The 20,392-nt window shown below is 36.2% G+C and overlaps 1 protein-coding gene and 1 non-coding gene across 5 annotated transcripts in view; both read left to right on the top strand.

The window, feature by feature from the left end:
• LOC117232363 (xaa-Pro aminopeptidase 1-like) overlaps positions 1-20,392 on the top strand; it is a 46,496-nt gene that overhangs the window by 3,191 nt on the left and 22,913 nt on the right. The gene's annotated exons all lie outside the window — the stretch shown is intronic.
• Trnaa-agc lies at positions 12,049-12,121 on the top strand. The gene has a single exon. It is a non-coding gene; the product is annotated as a tRNA-Ala (tRNA).

Genomic DNA, 20,392 nt, shown 5'->3' on the forward strand with positions numbered 1-20,392 from the left:
GAAATACGATGGAAACACTTCCAAGGACGAACAGAATCGTAGAATATTTTATATTCTTTCTATGGAGCAGAAGGAGCCACGAAGAAAGAAGAGAAGAAAAAGAAAAAGGTTGAAAAGTGCTTTCAGCCGTCTAAATGTAACGAATGCTAAAGAAAATTTCTCGCGATATTTGCGTATTAGCAGAGTCCACAAATGTTAACCGTGTTGACAAACTTTCGGTTGAAAGGGTCTGCATTCGTCGATAAACCGCAACCACGAGCTTTCTGATTAATTAAAGACACGTGGTTCGTACGTAAAATCAGGTTAAGACGCGTTCACATCATATTCCTCAGAGCTTTTAGCTATTTCGCGAAAGGAATTAAGAAAACGAGTCTTTTTTAAGAATGTTGTATCTCTTAAGAATTTCCTAATGAACGCGTGTAATCTTTTGATTGCGCAGCAAGAAAATCATGCTGTCGACTATTCGCTAATAAGACGAATTAACAAGATTCCATTGTAACAGCTGATAACGATGTTGGTAGAGAAATATCTGAATAGTTGCAAGTAAAGTCTTATGCTATTTTCTATCAAATTCTTAAGAATTTTATTATTTTGTTAGTGCGTTTTATATTAGTATATTAGTTATAATACGTAGATGAATATACATATATGTAAAAATGAAATCAGAAAGCTTGAATTAAAGATTAAAAGCTTTTCACTTGGAAGATGCATCTTTCAATTACAATTTTTTAAGGGTAACTCATTTGGACGAGAACAGCGTGTAAATTATAAATGTTGACTTTTTGCATCGACGAGAGAAATTCCTATCGAATGATCTACCTAAATAACAACGATAATTTACTTTACGAGTTACAGAGAAAAATACATACAAATTCGTAGAAACAACGATAATATCGTACTACGTTGTTTCAATATTCTACGTTAATCTATTTCGTACAAATACCACGGATGTAGAAGATTTAATTAAATGCTACATCAATATCTTACTTTTAATAGGATAGCAACTGAATTATCTGTGTTTCTAATGTAAATTTCGTCGACTAGTGGAAAGAGCAAACAAAACGAAAGCTGACACGCGCTGGTCAAACCACGTGCATGTTATCGTGCTATATCGTCGTCTATGATAAACGTCAGCAAACTGTAGCCTAAGATCCATCGATTGGACAAATGTAATTCTCTTTGTCAAATATTGACGTTGAATCGGATAGGATGTAACGTAAGACCCGAGCAGAGCAAGCGATATTGCGATTTCTGGACGCCAGACGACGGAAAACGGATGTTACACGTGTGAAAATAAACGCGTTTTGCAACCTTGATGGATTATACACGTGTTTGATTATGGTATACGCGATTTTTCTTACTTTCAGAAGCTTCTGGGTCAAGTTAAAGATAGATAGATCGTGGAAGGGGATAAATCAGGGAAAATTAGTACGTCTGAGTAAAATTGTTTCGGCTCGTTGTTTCTTACGCATTAGAGTACGTTTTAAACGAAACAATTTGATACGTGATATACCAAAAAATTGTAAATCAGCAGTCATCAGAATTTATATTTTTGTATGAAGTTACATTTTTAAGTAATTTTTCGTTTTTCACATATTTCTGCTTGAGTCTCGCTTCGCTCAAAAGCATTAACGTAACATATGGAAATAAAACCTATTGGATGGTATTCTAGAATTATTTTGCAAAACTATTGCAAGGATATTGAAGAATTTTGGCGGACTTTTTAAAACGCGAAAAGCTGAGGAAAAAAGGTACTGTGTGGACTTGAACGATCAAGCGTGCAGACGACGTCGGTAAAAATAAGGCTGCAGACGAGTGGCTGAAAAAAATGATTTTAATAGTGCGAAACAGATTAGAGAGAGGAAGATTTTTCCAACCTGATGGTAAAAGAATGGCGCGTACCCATATATCTACATAAATACTCTCGAAAAAATGTAGTAACACCGTTTAAACGATTCGCGGCTGCGATTGCCACAAGTGGCGTGAAGTTCAACCAAAAAAAAAAAAAGAAAAAACAGAAAATAAAAAAGAAAAAGGAGGTGCATACGAAACAAAAAGATGAGAGAAAAAAATATAAGCGGAATTGGTCGCCGCGTTGGAACAGTTCCACGTGCATAAAAAAGATAAAAATCCGATCCCGGAAGGACTCTCGATGCAGTTTTGCTACTCGTTCGCCGCGAGACTATCGATGAATTTACGTCGACGAGTTTTTTCGTGGCTTGTTAAATCACAGCTTTACGATCGACGGAAACGATAGTACCGATCCTCTCGGTTGCTGGCCAGGCATAAAAGCAAAAACATAGAGGGGAAAAAGAATAAAAATACCGGAAAAGGATAAAGGGAGGTGGTGGATAAACCGATCACCGGATGGACGGTTTGTTCGCGCGAAAATCGAGTTTTATGAGAGCCCGGCCAACGCTAATCCGCCTGTTCGCTATTTTCCCGATGAAAAAAACGGGCTTTCGTCGCGACTTCTGTTAACGCTGCTACTATTAACGAGGATTTATTAAACTGACTAAACAAGAGAGTTGTTCCGGCTTCTCGACGCTCGAGAATCTCTTTACACGCGTATTTGTGTGCTCGCATAAAAGCGAATGATACCCGCGTATGTGTGGGATTGTGTAAATAAATTGATAAGAATCATTGTGTTTTTAGAACTGGAATTTTTAAAGCTTCCTTTAAATCACTTACTGGAAGATTCTATTACAAGTAAGAAACGACAGAAATCTCTGTAGTTTATTAGATACTCGCGATTAAAGTAAACGATTTGTAATAAAACCATTTCGTGGATGGTAATCGCTTTGCCTCGCCCAAGAGTCGCTCTTAACTGACAGACAAATCAATCAACAGATTAGAACTACAACTATCGACTAGCGAATATATACTGTGCATGTATAATTATGATAAAAGTGTTGCTAATTTTTCCACAATTATTCGTATACTTTAATCATTTGAAAAGAAAAAAATTTGTGGCGTGTCGTTTTGATGAGTTTGATATATCTAGCGTTAAAATAACGCGCAGCGTGTAATAATTATTCTCTGGTGCACAACGTCGCGGAAAAATCCGGGTATATTCCGGGTTCTATCGGACCCACCAGATCGGATCATCTTTCATTGCGAAATTGCACCGTTTGTCGCTTCTGCAAATGTCCCGTGCAAATCGTTACGAAGCTGGTCCCTCGTCATCTGTCATACTTAGCGTACCCACACGCGCGTCGTTTTTTATTAACGAGAAAAACGCGACAAGTGTTTAACTACAGACGTGACACACGTGAGCGAGGTGTTAAATGGTTTTCATCCATCGTTTCAACTTTGTTGCACGTGCAGATACCAACGAACGTATAGCACGGTTACGTGTGGATTGCTGCAAACATTATTAAGCTTACTTTAACGCTTATAAATTTTATTTCGAACACTGGACACTCGTGCGAATAAAAGATTCGATGTACTAATAGAAATGTCTCTCGCATAATTCACCGTCATACAACGTTGCAACTCTGATGCATCAAAAGATCAAAAGTTTGTCTATAGATTGGATATAGCCGGAGGTTATTAGCCAGTTAAGTTCAATGTTACATCCTGTCTGAGTGCAATAGAAGGTCCCAGTACTCCCCAGTTGACTTATGATAATCTGCTCAGATAATCTGTTATGATCGCGTCATTTAATTCCGTCGATATTGTTGTTTTATCGCTTCCGGGTTTGTCGAACAAGCGATCAGACTGATGCAACACAGATGTCCATTGTCTTTTCACCTGTCTAATTTTAACGATTCATCGACGTCATTTCCGATTAAAAAATGTCAAGTATGCACATCTGTAGCGACTTGATTTTACGAGTTAAGTAAATGTACGGATTCTCTGTAAGCTCTTCGCTATCTTTAATTAATTGTAACACGTAAGTTAATTAAATCGTAGCTTGTTAGTTAGAAGGAAAACAAAGGAAAAACAGAGAACAAAGTTGCAGCTGGCAATAAGATATTTAAGTTGCTTCGTAAAATTTCGATATTTATTCCGCTCCTAACAGACTTTTAGTTACTCGATCAAATACCAGTTTTCGTGAGGAAGAGTTGACCGTGTGTAAACGCGAAGTTTGAGATTAAGTTGCCACTTTGTGTCCGAGTTCAGAGATGAACGTGTCAAGGAATTGAGAATTGTTATTTAAACGAAGTTCGCGTTCCATTTAACGATCGACCTGCAGCATGAAGCACGTGGCTTTTGTTCGGTCCAACATTTATTCTGTTTTATTACAGTAACCATCGATCACTGCAACCATAACGGTTCGTTCTGGCAAAGTATTTTTACCACAAATAATCTTGTAATCTAAGATGAATCATTAAACGATGGAATTACGAAATTTACAAAAAGCGGAACGAATCGGTTCGACCTCTGAGAGGTTCGCATGACGATGAAAAAATTCTTGGATTCTTCCACGGGTTAATAATTTATAGGAGATTCGACAATCTGCGGAGTTACGTCGCATCTAATTTAAGAACCAAGTCAGCCGTGAGAAAGAATCTCGCGAGGGTTGATTTTGCAAAAATCTGGGGAACGCCATTAAGCTGTTGATTTATATTTGCACGCATCGTCACGCGTGTTTTCGAGAATCCTTAAAAACCAGTTGCTCGGATATATCACCGAACAGATGCACTGGGGATGATTCACGAAATGTACGACTGAACTCGACAACCCCTTTTTACTATTCACTTTGCATCTTCGTGTATTAACATAATTCTTTGGAGATTTTTTGGTGGTTGAAGGGGGAAAATAGCGTTTTATTCGAATTTAAGCCACTCTTCGTCGTGTATCGAAAAGCGACATGAAAGATGACCCATAATGGAAATTTCGAACTTACAAACTTCAAAAAGGGACTATCACCCAATTCGACGACTCAACTTTTTCGATCGACGGTATTCAGAGGAAATTTGGCCAATTTTCTTTCTACTTCGTGACGAATAGATTGCTAGAAAATATTTGACGTTCTATTATTCTTCAAGAAACGGAGAATCGAGATTCTTTGAAATTCAATCTCGCAACTTATTCATTGAACAGTACGCTCATCTTAAAATTCGATATTCGTGTTGGAATATTTCCAATCAATGCAAAATATAGAAGAACAGTCACATTGTTGAAGAAACGCTACGAAATACTAAATGTTCGTTGAATGAAATTATCATTTGTAGAAAGATATATCTACGTAAATAAATGATCTTACTATTAGTTTACGTAGTTGAGTTGCACGATGAATATCGTTTCCGATGTGGAAAGTATCGATAGGTGTAGGTATTTTAAACTGGAAGTTTCTCAACAAAATAGACACCGATACGTTGCTTTCGCCATCGTATAAGTTTGTTGATTCCAATTTCGTAAAAGCAGTTCGAGGCAGTTTGATCAAGTCTATGTCCGTAAAAGAAAATCGTCGAAAACTCCCGTCTCTGCATATTGCGCTCCGAAAGAGATAAAACGTAGATACTTGCAGAATATCTACCAAACCAGACAAGATAACAGCAATCTCGACTCTTCTGAACAACCTAATACAAAAACCAAAGCAACCGTCCGATGTTTTATCATTTTAACGTCAAACTTATAATATTTTAGAACTTTAATTCTATCAAACTTCAAGAAATTGTATCGTAAAAAAAAGATATAACAAAGTAGATTTGACTTGTTTATAAACGACCAATTATATGACATAAAACGATTAGAAAAATTTAGAAAATTAATTTAGATGTTTAATTATTAGGCGGAATTCGAATTTTTTCAATAACTCGCCGATACGTAATAAATAATTATGTATATACATAAATAAAAATGTACGTACTTAATAAATAATAAGAAAGCAGGGACACTTTGTTTCCTACTAGAGCTGCAAAGAGTTAAATGTGAAGAAACGACATTTATTAAGCTAGTAAGCAATAATCAACGAAAGTACCAGTTTCTTCAAAGGAAGGATTTCAATTCGGAATCTACTGTGCACATTAATAAATTGGAAACGTACGAGCCTACGAACTGGAGATTCATTTATCAGATTCACGTCCATTTCACCTCGCGCGGCCACCGATAAGATAAGCTCCCAAAATGAGATGGAATAATTCACCTGGTTTCGTGTACGAGCCTCTTAATACCCGGCGCTATGCGTCATGCGAGCAGAGAATTTGTGCCCCATTACCTGTTAAGTCCATTTTATAAAGCTGCCGGCTAAATCTTTCATCGTCTGATTTATCATCGCGTCGCTGTGCAACCGGCCTAAAATTTATATCTCACGATGTGCGAAAACGTTCACACGATTCGCTTATAAACGTGTAAGTTACTGCGAGTAGACTTAGGTAAGCCCGGGATTTAAATGACTAAGCAAATTTCTAAATATACAACGGCGGAATTCTTTCGCGCGTGAAACACCAAAAATGTCGCGTAGACTCATCTTCGTGATAGAATGAAACGACCTACGAGATATCCGCGTACCTGCTTAAACGGCACAAGATGGAAAAGAGACGCAACATTATATTAGGTTGGATCAGGCTTTCGTGGAACAAAGATTTCAGAAGATAAATTTGTAAGGAATATTCGGAAACGGAGTTTGCAGATGTATGAAATCATAGCGATAGTATTTTTTTGTAAGATGAAAGAATAATTGAATGTTTTATGTGTAGAACGGAGGTAAAAGTTTCTATTGTTCATGAGGTTGCTACATTAAAATACTTAGTATGAAAAAATAATGTAATTACATGTAGAATGAGATTATTGTCTTAAAGTTCGATCATTCATAGGAATTTTCCAGTTTATCAATCCGATTAAAATTCTATTTGCCCGTGCCTAACAAGATAATAAATCTACAAAATACCAAATCTCATCGATTATCAACACTTACTTTAAATTGTAACAGCGAGTTTTTCATATTTGATACGCTTGCCACGAAATTAAAAAGTCTGAGAAAATTCGCGTAACATCCTCTAACGTTCTAAACTAAAATTATCGTAAAATTTCGATCGAATAATTTGTTTAAACACGTTGTAAAATAAATTGAAAAAAAATAAAACACACCAAGCGTAATGTTACGCTATATGAAGTTCAACTATACAATTTCGATTATGATTATAACTCGTGATCATCCGTATGAACTTTCACCTAAGAACACGAACGATGAACCAGAGTATAATTCAATTATTAATTCTTTCAAAATTCTCTAATTCGTCTGCGTCCAATAAAAAATGACGAGTTTGTCCAGAAATACGTACATCAAACTACACGTGAATCCAAATATTCGCGAAAATCTTCTCATTCGAGGTATCATTCGCGAACCTTGAATAACACGATGTATAACCCAATAAATCTGTTGGAAATTGCCCCGTGAAATTCGGAACGCGTGAGATAATGCGGCCAAACGGCGGAAAACGAAGCGTAGATGCAAATACGAGTAATGTAGAGATACGGTGGATGAACGGCACATAACATTCATTATGCCGAAACCGAAACGTTGAATTCAGATTCGATTGGCCGGTGAACGTACCCAAGATATGTAGTTGGTCAGGTTGTACTATAAATAACGGAAGTTTGCGAGCACGCTTCAAAGTTATTCCTATGGCGCCTTGGGTCAGACATGCACTTGACTCGACGTTCCTTTTCGTGACATAACACCCGCCATGTGTTCTACAAATGTAACCTCTGACCATAACGTTCACCGATCCGCCACTATTTTTACGAAGATTTCGTCTCATCGTTTTCGAAGGAAACTTAGTAAGCAATCCGTTTAAGAGAAAGAACGAGATAAACTTCTGCGAAGTGGATGAATAAATTTGGAACTCGAATAAGAGATCCAAAGCCACGTGTCTCCTAGTGTTTTCTATTAAAACTGAAATTCGTCGGATTTATTCTTAGAGAAATCATTTCTTCGTACCGTAATATCTAATTCTTTGAGGAACGTGCAAAGAAGTTAAAAATACACATCGAATTCGGGTAGTTGGACTTATGAAGTCGGAAATTTAGAAATTTCAAATTTTCAAGCGCTCCAACTTTAAATTTCAAATTTCAAATTTATTTGAAAACTTCGTTTATTTATAGAATTAAAAGTTTCATAGTATGAAATCTGCGATTGAAAGTTCGAAATTTCTGTTATGCGAACGCCACCGCGGATAACGTTAAATAAAGTTAGCGGACCGCTTCGTAGTTCTACGATTATTCTAAAATATACGAAGATCGTTGAATTCTAAATTATATACGAATTTACCGCAGATCTCGTTCCACAACATTGTAGATCTAGTTCACGCGGGATATTCAGTAGCCATACAGCTGTGTCATAATCATTGGCATCGATCACCGTGCTATAACAGAAACCGTTTGGAACGAACGAACCGGTGGAACAAGCACAGTGACTGTGCGCATTTTCTCGTCTGTCGCGCTTTCTCATAGCGGAAATGCAACCGATAAACGTCCAAGAACTGACAAAGGTCAGCCTATGAGTAATATCACGCGCGTTTCATCCTCCACACGAAACGCATAAAAGGAGTTTTATGCATAGCGCATCATGCGTGACCATGACCATAACTCAGGACTGAGTTAATACTCTGAAATATCTTCGATGTCTGAACAAACCATAAAATAGTATAATTGTTTCGAATACTTAACGAGCAATTTAAATCGTCGGGACGACTTTATGCAAAATTGCTTACGTAATCGCAGAATTGCTACCGTGTACTTAAATAATACACGATTAAAAGATTACATTGCCTTAGAAGATACTCATCAAGAGCAATTTAAGTCTAAACGATTGCTCTAACGATATAATAGTCCCATTAATCGAAGCTCGAACGTTTCCTGTAAGTTCGATTTTCAAATCTGTTGCAACTTCTCGTACGTAAACCGATTTAAAATCTACAAATATGATACATCGTATCGGCCACTCGATACACGCTCCTGGCTATGAAATAACAAATTTGTTAGTTCTACAGTTGTTTACATGCAAATAGTTCAGTGAACGGCTCAGTCTTTGAATAGTTGAACAGTGTTAGCCTAACTACAAAAGCTACTAGAAAGCTGGCCAACTATCTATAATAAACATACCAGAAATTCCTTTGAAAATGCGAATCTCTTCAACTCAGAAGTATACGCGTGTTACGTATCTAAATGCATTATAAATTTCGGATAAGATCGTTCAAAATTAAAAATTTTGTTCATCCGTATAGAAGTGACGTATTAGTAGAAAATTAGTAAAATTAATGATCGACCATCGATTGATTTCTAATTTACTCTTCTCCCTTGTAATGTTCAATGAGACGATCAAAACGAAGAAAGTGAAATTCTACCAACGTCCATCGATATCTCTTTATTTATTTTTCTTTGTTTGTCGTTGAAATTGAAGGCGAATCTTTGCGCAAGATTTAAAACGATACGATTTAGATCACCAGACAGGCTGTCGAAAGACAATTATCCGGCAGAAATAGCGCCACGTATTTTTACGTCCGAATATCCGAAAGTAGACGACGTTACGTCAAAACGGAATTTCTACTGCGAGGGAATATTTCGAGCGTTTAAAAGACACTGCTTCAATTCGAGGTAATTTGCCACTGTTTCACATGACTGTCATCTAATGTATCTTCATTTGCCGCGTAATTTGCTACAGTGGCGATAAACATACAATACGAAATATTAAACCCGCTCGATTTCGTCGTAAATATTGAACATTGTGGAAATCGTAGATGCATCGGTACCAAGAAACTTTCGATCCATTTTTTCTCAACGAGATTTAAAACGTTAAAGATTCTCAAATCGATCTTAAAATTCTATCGCTCTCATTAATAATATCATTGACCAACGCTATAGAAGCTTGATACACTGTCGCTGTGCTTGTCGATAGACCTTGCGCACTTTTGTGCAAATTTATATTCTTGAAAATATAATTAAAGAAGCAGATCTTCGATAGAAAATTGTTTTATCTACTGATAAGATTTACAAAAACCACTCTAATACTTCGTACTTTCGATATTCGATGTATTTCTCTATATCATACGTACTTTCTACGATTATGCGCTTTCGGATCTCCTTACTTATACTTATCGATAACATCGGTAAATCGCTACGAAATGCGAAAAAACAAAATGACGGGACAGGAAGGAAACCGACACAGACGTAGAGCGATAAAGAATGGATAAAAAGAGAGGGTGGATTGTGGTATCGGAAAATAAGAGCAAACGGTGAGCAGGGCCGCAGCCATCGAAAGGAGGCAAAACGTAGACGTTTTAAAGCCGTAAAATCAAAAACGTCATCCCCTCCAACTGCGTGTGCGTTACTTTTACGTTAATGAGGGGCAAATTATCGGAAAAGAGGCCTGCTGACGTAACAGGCTGTCATAGAGTCACAGAGGTTCGCAGGACCTCTTTCTCTCGGTCACACTTTCATCGTCAATATCGGCTTTCTCTTTCCGATACGCCGCCACCTCGAAATCCAATAAACGTTGGCTGACTCTGTTTATGGTTATCGCGGAACGATACTGTTGCGTTCCGTCTACGTCGATGTTCCGATAGAATCGCCTGCAAATCGAATATCAAAGCGATGGAATATCGAGTGCGCGGCCCTGATCGATTACCCACCCCATCCTTATAGCTTCATCCCTTGCCATGTACCCGATGAGCTCTCTTCGACCAGCTGTAATCCCGTGTTAAGCCATCCGAGTCGTGATTTTTTAACGACCTGTGCGCCTCTCGTGCGTGAAGAATGGATAGGAAAAGGGATGAGAAATATTCCGAGAGCAGAGTTTGAGGGAAAGTCGAAAGACAAGTTTTGAAGGCAGATTGGAAATTCGAGAGTTGGAAAAATTATCGGTCTTGGCGTTACAAGTTGGGAACGAGGTGGAGAGATTTCCGAAGTTTAGAAAGTAACACATACGTAGAATGTGAAGTGAATTAAAGATTGGAGGATGTTTTAGTAAATGAGGGTATCGTGTATCGTGAAAATTGATTTTCTTTATTATTTTTGGGATAAAATATTTTTGAAGAAAGTAGGTTGGAAGATAGTAGAAACGAAAGGAGTATTTGGTGTAAGTAGGAGTATTACACCATGTACGCTGTGCTATGGTAAAAATACCAAATAGTCGTGTAAATTAGGAATAAGAGGCGTCATCGTTGCAAGGTCAACAAATTGGAAAATTAATTCAAAAGTTAAATGGCTAGTTAAAAGTTACAAAAGTCAAAACTTAAATGGAATTGCTCCTCTAATTTCTCACTTACTGGAATTAATCAGTATCTTAGAGAAAGTATAATATACGTGTAATTTATTTTTCTGACGATCGATATTTATTTTATTTTATTTTATCCTATCGTATTAAATAAAACTCGTTTATTCTTTCTCTTTTCCCGGCAATGTACATATCTCTTATTTTACTGAAATCGGGATATTATGCACAACATTCCATAAAAACCTGCAAGCTTATCATTGAAATTTTTTAAAGCTGACTTAAAATATTCAAGAAACATAGTAGCTCGCATACAAGAAAGTTAACAGATAATCTGACAACGTGTGGTACTTGTGCTATAACGTGTATATATTGAGTTCATCCTCTTTCACGATTCTGCAATCCTGCGAACGAAGTGGCGCCATGTGGTCAAATGAGAAAGCAAACGAAACAAGTGGGGGATGAAACGAGCGACACATCTTGATGGGCAACTAATTTGATTCTAAAGCATTCTTATAACTCTTATAAAACTGTACCATAACGTAAAATTACTGCTTGCTTCAATAGAATTTTATATACGGATTTAAAGCAGCGTTGCTTTTTTGCGTTTCTTAATATGCTCTTTTGCGTTTTTAACTTTATAAAAAACGTAAGAAACAAGTCTTTGTTTTTAAAAATAGTTCGTAGGTGACATAAAGGTTATACTATTAGGAAAGGACATTACAAGGGAGTGGATAAAAGGTTGATTACGATGAAAAATTATTTCAACGTTAAAAAGTAACTTCGTCTATCAGAATGTTTTAGTTTATTGCGAAAAATAATGAAATTTATAGTTGTTAATTTAAATCGCGGCATCGAGACGCGGGAAAGATAAGATTTTGATAACAGGGGGCGTAGCTCAGATGGTAGAGCGCTCGCTTAGCATGCGAGAGGTACCGGGATCGATACCCGGCGCCTCCAAAGTTTATTTTCTTTTTTATTTCATATTTTTTTCTCCTAAATTATTCTTATTTTGCAATCTTACCTTCCTAAAGAAAGAAAAAGATTGAAATACATTTATTTGCGTTCTACCTCCCATTATCACCACACAAAAAAATGTTTAACAAGGCAATATTCGATATTATTATCCCTATATTACCAAAAACAATTTCCTTCATACAAACAGATATTACCTTATTCGCGACGCGTGATTAAAATATTTTTGTTATTGCAAAGTATATCGCGCCATCGATTTTAAAATCCTCGTAAAACTATTTTCAATTAAAACTATTTTATTACCACATATGTTCATATAAATTCATTTATTTTTCGTTTTATCAATACCGAGAAATATGTTATTCATTCATGAGTCTCGTAGAATTCGGTGTAACAAATAGAAAGTTATGAATGGGATGATTGACGCTCGAAGAATAAGAACAGACCAACTACGAAGTACATAGTGATTTTGTAGTAACGCGATATGGCATGTGTGTACAGTGTACACACATAGCCGGGTATGTATAGCGTTTAGACGTTCCTCGGAGCGCTGTCCTAAGCTCGTTTAGCTCCTCTAGCTACCTCTTCGGACAATCTGCTTTCCGGTTGATTCTAAATCATGATTTACCAACAACTGGCAGAGAAACTAAATAGTACTAGTTCGTTTGTTCACGTATCCATCCTAATCGCTTTTCTAATCGTCACACTGAACCTCGTGACCACGCGCTTTCAAACTTGTTATTGCAAACCTGATGTACTGGTATACCTGTTGATCTGATCTATGTTAGATCACGAGTGAACGTAGTCTAAAGTAACACATACACTGTACTTATGTATTAATAGATGGAATTTTTATTCATTGATTATTAATGGACGATCGATATATTTATTATGTATTCATTATTTATTAAAATATAAATTTGTTAGTTTGTTCGGTGGAATTTATTTTTCACGAAGTATGTCTTATTAACGATGAGATTTATCATTGTCTATTAATTATTAACAGGTAATGGATATATTTATCATCTACCACTCGTTATTTATTTATTAATAATATATCAGTTTGTTACTTTCTGTCATGATACGTGCAATACGTACAATTCTGTTCTAATGATAAATTAATAGCGTGAAAGGTAAAAATTGGGAAAGATATTTTTACAATCATATTACATAAATAGCATTACATACAAAGAAAGTACTTGAATAATCGTGAGTTTTACGTATATCATATTACATTACGATAGAGTACCTGACCTAATATATAAAGTAACAGAATATCTAATATATAAAAAATATACAAAGTAAATTGAAATTTAAAAATTCTTTAAAGTAAACTTTGATAATTGACAAATATTCTATTAAACAATCCGCTCCTCTTCCTTCCATTACTTCCTTGAGTGTCGACACTCAAAGAATTTAAACCAATGTGTAATATAATTTCTATTTTATTTATAATACATTCTCTATCGCAGAAACTAAATAGAAAGATAGTGGTTTCGTACATCGGAGCGTCATCCACCCTCGCAGACTTCTGTGATCCTGGTTTCCAGCCCGATCTATGTTCTCAGAGCCATTGTTCGGATGCGGTCAAGCGTCCTTTACAAAGCACTCTGCGTGACCTAGTGACCACTATGCCATACTTTATACTTACACAATAAAACACCATGAAACACATCGTTTCTTCCTTTATTCCAATCTTCCTCGTTCGACCTCTACCCTCAATTAACCTTACATCCCACAAAAGCGTAGCCCAAAATTCATCATCGAACGAATCCAATCCGCCCAGCTTATAACTTTCTGCCATTAAAATAATTACGAAAAATTAATACCTTGAAAATTTACCTTCAAAATTTACCTTCAAAATATACATTTAACACGTTGAAACATTACATCCGACAAAATATACAATTTTATAACATATATTCCAGTCATGTTAAAGTTACTTCCTTTCGTCTGCTATCAGTTCGAAAGCAAAATTCAAATTGTCGAACTGGTAATTTTCTTTACAGGGATAATTAAGTATTGATACTTTCAAAGGTTTTCTAACATCTTACACGTTAAAGCTTCAAATCTAAATTTATGTCTAAAACATATAATTTCACTGTATCTATCTGTATAAGAATAAATTCTGTTCACTTTAATGTTACTTGCTTTTGTCCGTCACTTTGGTCCGATATCTCGCGTTCCACGGTACAAAAGAAATACTCGTAAACCCCCGTTTGACCCGGTTAGGGCTGAAGAAAGCTACAATAAAAAGATCGTCGTTCCAGATGCTCCGTGCAACCCTCTTTTGCCTCGTGTTCTCCTAGTGCTGCGCATGTTTTTTCTTTGTTCAACGTTTCAAAATTTACCACCCTTTATCCGTACGTGTATACGCCTGTCGCGCGTCCACAAACGAACGTCCCCCTTGGCAAGAAACACGCACACCACACGAAGCTACGTATGCTGTCACACAAAGGAACAGCGAACACGTTCTGCAACCCTAATAATGCGTGTGTAGATAAGATGACGTAATGTGCGTGCCACGTGTACCTGTCGTGAATGGAAATGCGTTTCCGGGGACACGCGCCTCCGATCGATATGCGCACGCGTTTGCGATTTATTTTATGTCGTCGTAGTTGTGATATATATCGGTTACAAAACTTGTGGATCTGCGAGTTTTTCTCTGAGAAAGATTTGTGTAACATCGTGAAATATTTTGGACGCGATAATGTCTTAAAGTAATGGTAAATTCAACGAGTACTGAGACCTAAATAAAAAATGCTAATGTACATCGAGTAACGATATAACTCGGTTTATCAATTCACTTGGAATCGCTATTTTTAATGAAATGGTGAGTATGTTCGCAGAAAAAGGAATTTAATATCGAAACAATTACGTGAGAATATGTACAGTGTTAATATCGAACGACATTAAGGGCGGATATACTCTGTGAAATAAAATATAGTTTAGAATGTTAGAAGAGGCTACGGGGATATATAAAATTGAAGAAATATCCATTTAGGGATTAATAATTTCAGAAATATTAACTGATACCAGATCGTCGGCGTAACTCTATGAAATTACGAAATCTACAAAATTATTATTTTAATCTGTTTGAAATTAACTGCTCGCTAAGAGAGTGTCTAACATGTTGGAAAATTTAGACTCGATCGTTTCTTCTCTTAAATGTCCACTATTTTTCTAATTTATTAACAAGTCCGTATTAAAACTTTATTATATAATTATCCATAACTCGAGAAATGGAATTTAACGCAACAAAGATCAATTTATTTCTCTGCTATTCATTTTTAGAACCATTTGACTTGAAAAGTTTCTGACTCGAGGAACAATCTGTTCGTCGTCCTTTGTTCGTATATAATTTATTGCATACAATTCACTCGTTTTAAAATGTTCGTACGCGTAAAAGTACAAGAACGACAAGCGCAAATATGTTAAAACCGCAAAACAAATAAATTCAATTGGATAGGTACGATAACAACTGAACTTGGAGGAAAGGGTGTTCGGCGTGCACGCGAGGAAATATTTCGAGGAAACGGATGTCGTGTGTGACGTATCTCGAGGATGCTCGTTGTTTATGCGTCCCTTGCACAGTTGGACGGTAGTCAGGCTTTGGCTTCACCACCAAAAAGGAGTAAAGGAGAAGCCACAGGAGCAAGGCGGAGATCATGCTTCCCCGATAACTCACGTTCGTGCAGCAGTGCGTGAGCCTAACCCAGTCTGCAAAGCGCGGTGAAGTTATGGTGGTGCCACGTACGAGCGTACAGTGCCGACTAAAACCTTTACACGCGAATTAACCAAGAGATTAATCGATCTGTCGCGATTGCTTTGCCGTAAAAGTTCGATAATCCATGACACCTTTGCGATCTACAGATACCGAAATCACGACGATATTTGAGAATTAATAATTCGAAATTATTTGTAAATTATTATCCAAGATTTATCATCCGGGGTTACTCTATCCTGGAGTGGAATTTGGAAATAGCAATTGATTAAAATTGATCGATATTTAGTGTCGTATGAAGTATCAATGAAAGTGTTTAATGTTGGATGTCGAATGGAAGTATTATCTGTATTTAGATGAAAGATAATTCTGTAGTAAGGATGTTAGAATTAGGAAATTCGAAATAATTTTTATTCTACGATTAAATGGAATACGTAAGATGCATTATATCTTTTTGAAATATTTAAAATATTTGATGTCACAAAATATGCGCGGAGAAGAGTCTAATGTTTAGACGTTGAAATTGAAATATCGCGTTTAAGCGTAATTTTATATACAAAATACTGAAATTAAAAAGTCATTGGAGCAGCTTTTTAACATTTAAGTTTAAAATATTTGCCATAGTTAACTGCGAGCAACTGCTACAAACTCTTAATCGACACTGTACGTAATAAAGTGTGCGTACGCGCGTCTTGCGGCCGTATGTATTTATATATGGAACACATAAGAAGTAGTCGGGCCCTTTGAACACTCTCTATGGGGGCTGATTCCTTGGTAAGGCCACGCATTACCCCTCAGGCCCTTCGATCATTCCTGTCCTTAGAATACTTTAATACACTTTTCACGTTCTATCAGCTCCAACACGCAACGTATAATCGCGTTGATTTTATTTTTTATTATTGATCGAATGAAATTATAAACCGAGAAAGAAAACTGTATTTCAATCGTGTTATGTTTTTCAGGTAGAAGAATCAAGATACATATATAACATCAGCTATAATTATATCGATACGCTAATAGGTTTCACGTTTAAATCTAAATAGTATTACGTTTATCGTTAATTTTATTTGAAATTTATAACAGCGTTCGTTCAACTTTATTAATAAATTATGGTTATAATTGTGCGTAATACGTAAAATATTTCATTTACGCGCATTACAAAATTCACCATAATTGAATAATACTCTATGTAATTTGTACGTTTATATGGTGCCGATCAAATGAAATTTAAAACGGAAGAATACTGTGTATAACAAAAATTTACCGTCATTACTCTCTTCGTTGTATCATAAATTACAATAAATATCTACAATTAATAAAGATAGTAAAATTAAAAAAAATATATACTTCTATTCTTCGATACGATCCACTATGTGTTGAGAATGTAGCGCAATTTCCAATACTTCAGTTGCACGAAACACAGTTATACCGGAGATTTAATTAACGTAACATAAAAACATGTGCATACCGAAGAAAACGATTTGCAATAAAAATGGAGTAAAAAAAAAAGCGAATGATGCAGCCCATTCACTCATCGGAGTCACGAGCATTCGATTTTGCCCGCGTCGTCGTGCAATGCTACTCCCACGCCTCGATCTCCTTTACCTGATACTTTCCTGGTAAAAATTCTCGTTCTCTATTGTTCCACCCTAATTAATGTTCGCAACAACAACGCCCCTCGTCACGAGACACGAGCTTCTTTGAGTCACATGCGTCCCTGTTAACTCGCGCTGTCACTTATCCAATATCCGTAAGCAAAAAATGGTCATTGACAATGGCCGGAGTAAGATGAATGGGTTCCTTCGTAGTACGCACATGTGTATATCGTGTACGTGTACAACGATGAAAGGAATTGTTACAAAGCGTATATATGCGTAGGAAACTTTGAAACATTCTTCTAAACGCGTTAGATAGTTTTATATGGATTTTTAAGTAGCGCATATTTTTGATGAACAAATTAAATTTTTATGTTGATGCCCCTGGGTTTCAGAGGCGAAGAATTATGCTACCTAACTATACATACACATTTACATGTGTTATATAAGTGTCGTGATGGTAATTTTCTATTATATTAGTTATATTTTCTTTAAATAGAAGTAGAATGTATTTGCAACGATTAAATTAAACTTTTTTATATTGATATTTTTGAGTTTCGATGGTATGAAGTTAAATGTTATTAAACGTTATTCGATTGTAAATAGTACGATATGTTGTAAAATATTAATGTATGTTAACATCATGTTAAAAGCATTCTAATCTCTTACAGCATAAAGTCGAATATATTTTTAACGCATTAATAAAATTACGTTTTTAGCTAATACGAATTCGGATTCCATCGATGTGAAATTATCAAATGTCGTTTATACATTGATATGTATATTCGATTACGATTTACGAAATATAGTTAATATACAGTAACTTTTTGTTTCCTTTGAATTTAAAGTTAACTTGAAAATTGAACGTAATAAATATTCATACGAAATACAGAAATTCGCGATCGATGGAAAATCGACTTAACGTTACACATATTTTTAATGTTTATTTTTCATCACTATCATTATTCTTTATATATTATTGTTGATAATATTCCTATCTATTTATTACGATATTTTAATATGAAAGTTACGATTCCAATTGACGATTTTAACGTGGAAAATGCGTGTGATGTGTATTTAGCAAATATTAAACCAGACGTTATCATCATTAATGCAGGAGGGTTTCTCCCTCGTAAACGAGTTCCAATAAATTATATCATCGAGTGGGAGGTTAATGAGAGCGCGTCGAACAATCACGTGACTCGATAATCGAGCTTTTTTTTTAAATACAAAATGTCGCATCGCGTATCAGGTTAGCAGGCGTCGAGTAGGTGAACTTTACAAATGTAACGCGTCCAGCTTATCGGTAATACATCGCTGTACCTTCTGTTTTCCTGTGTAATTGCAAACTTTACTTTGTTTACAACGATTTGTTGCAATTCTCGTTGCCAAGAGTACAAAACCGCAATTGGTGCAACGGCCAAGCTTCAGCGCCGATAGGCCCATTTTGGCCCTACAATTTTACAAAACATCTTCCCGGTACCAACTCTTGTCATTTTTATAAAATTTGTAAAATTTACAAACGTTTCTGATTAAATAAAGAATCAAATGATATTAAAATCCAAAGATTTGATAAAAAAAATCATCGCTAATATTAACACAGCTAAAACATAGAACGAATTATAAAGAACCACGTTATCGTTGTTATCGTTAACTGCATAACATTTTCAAACATTTATTAGTCGATATAGAAAAAAGGAAAGATTACATTAAAGTTCAAACACCCGACGAGAGATATTCGTTAACAGATTTAATAGATACGGTGGATCACAAGGAATCAGCTAATCGCCGATTTTTTCTAAATGATATAAAATATCAACTATTGCAATACAGATTAAACATTTAACGGTACGATCTATCGTGTGATTATGGCGCCGATCAAAATCACGATCAGGCACGTTGTTCAAAGTTTCTAGGTTCCTAATAGTTGCGTGTCTCTTCTGTTCTAACCCATTTCTTTCCATGAATGGCGCTGTTCCCGGTTCTTCCTGCCACCTGCTTTCCGCTATGTGCTTTTATTTGGAGGTGGCTCACCCCTTCGTTCTCCACGTTCGCCACGTCATGATCGAACATTAATTCATTGAAGCGAACGAGAATGAACTCCCGCAATGTTGATACTCCTCTAATATCACGGCAACGTGCACAAGCCACCTCCTTACCGTCATTTAATCTGTTTGGCAAGGCTCGTTCGTTCGCTTTTTAAGATCGAACAAACATTTGGTTGGCATCAGTTTAGAGATTGTCGGAGGCGCGACCGTTTCCACGCCGCTTTTCTTCCAGCCACGTCGGCTGGTGGATATCAGAGAACCTCGACGATGGACAGTTCGGTGCTTGCGGTCAGATTATTTTTATCGAAAAAATAAATTTGGATAAATCAAGAGGCGTTAGTTCTTCTTTTGGACAATGTAAGCTTGAGGATCAAATTTGTATAAACTTTTCGGACGAAGTTTTAGAGCTGTTCGTAAATATTTGTTCAGATTACAAAATTAGATGAGGACCTAGCGTTTCTTTCTCTTTAGGGGTTTGCAGTGGAATTCAGATAACGTAGTCTGTAAAATGAGATTCAATGGAGAAATTGATAACAACGTTTCGAATCTCGAGCGCTCTCCTTTAGAAATATCAAGACGTTCGTTATTACTATCCAAAAATTAACTATTCTATTTTCCGTAAATGCATGAACTTCGTGAAGAATAGTATGCGCTGTAAGCTAAGTATCCGTTTCTTCAAATAAAGCTTCAGAATTCAGTAGAAGGAAATACGTATTTCATTCTCAATAATCCGCAAACACCCATACAACTTGTAGAAGTGACAACACAGTGATACATACATGAACATAGTCAGCATAGCCGCGACCAAACTACCCACTAAACCCATGAGGTTTCACCGTACGGCACCGCCATAGAAACAGACCACCTGTAGCCATAGAAATTCAGAAGC

Source organism: Bombus vosnesenskii, unplaced genomic scaffold (assembly GCF_011952255.1).
Source record: "Bombus vosnesenskii isolate JDL3184/JDL3185 unplaced genomic scaffold, Bvos_JDL3184-5_v1.1 scf7180000013286, whole genome shotgun sequence".
NCBI classification, from domain to species: Eukaryota; Metazoa; Arthropoda; class Insecta; order Hymenoptera; family Apidae; genus Bombus; species Bombus vosnesenskii.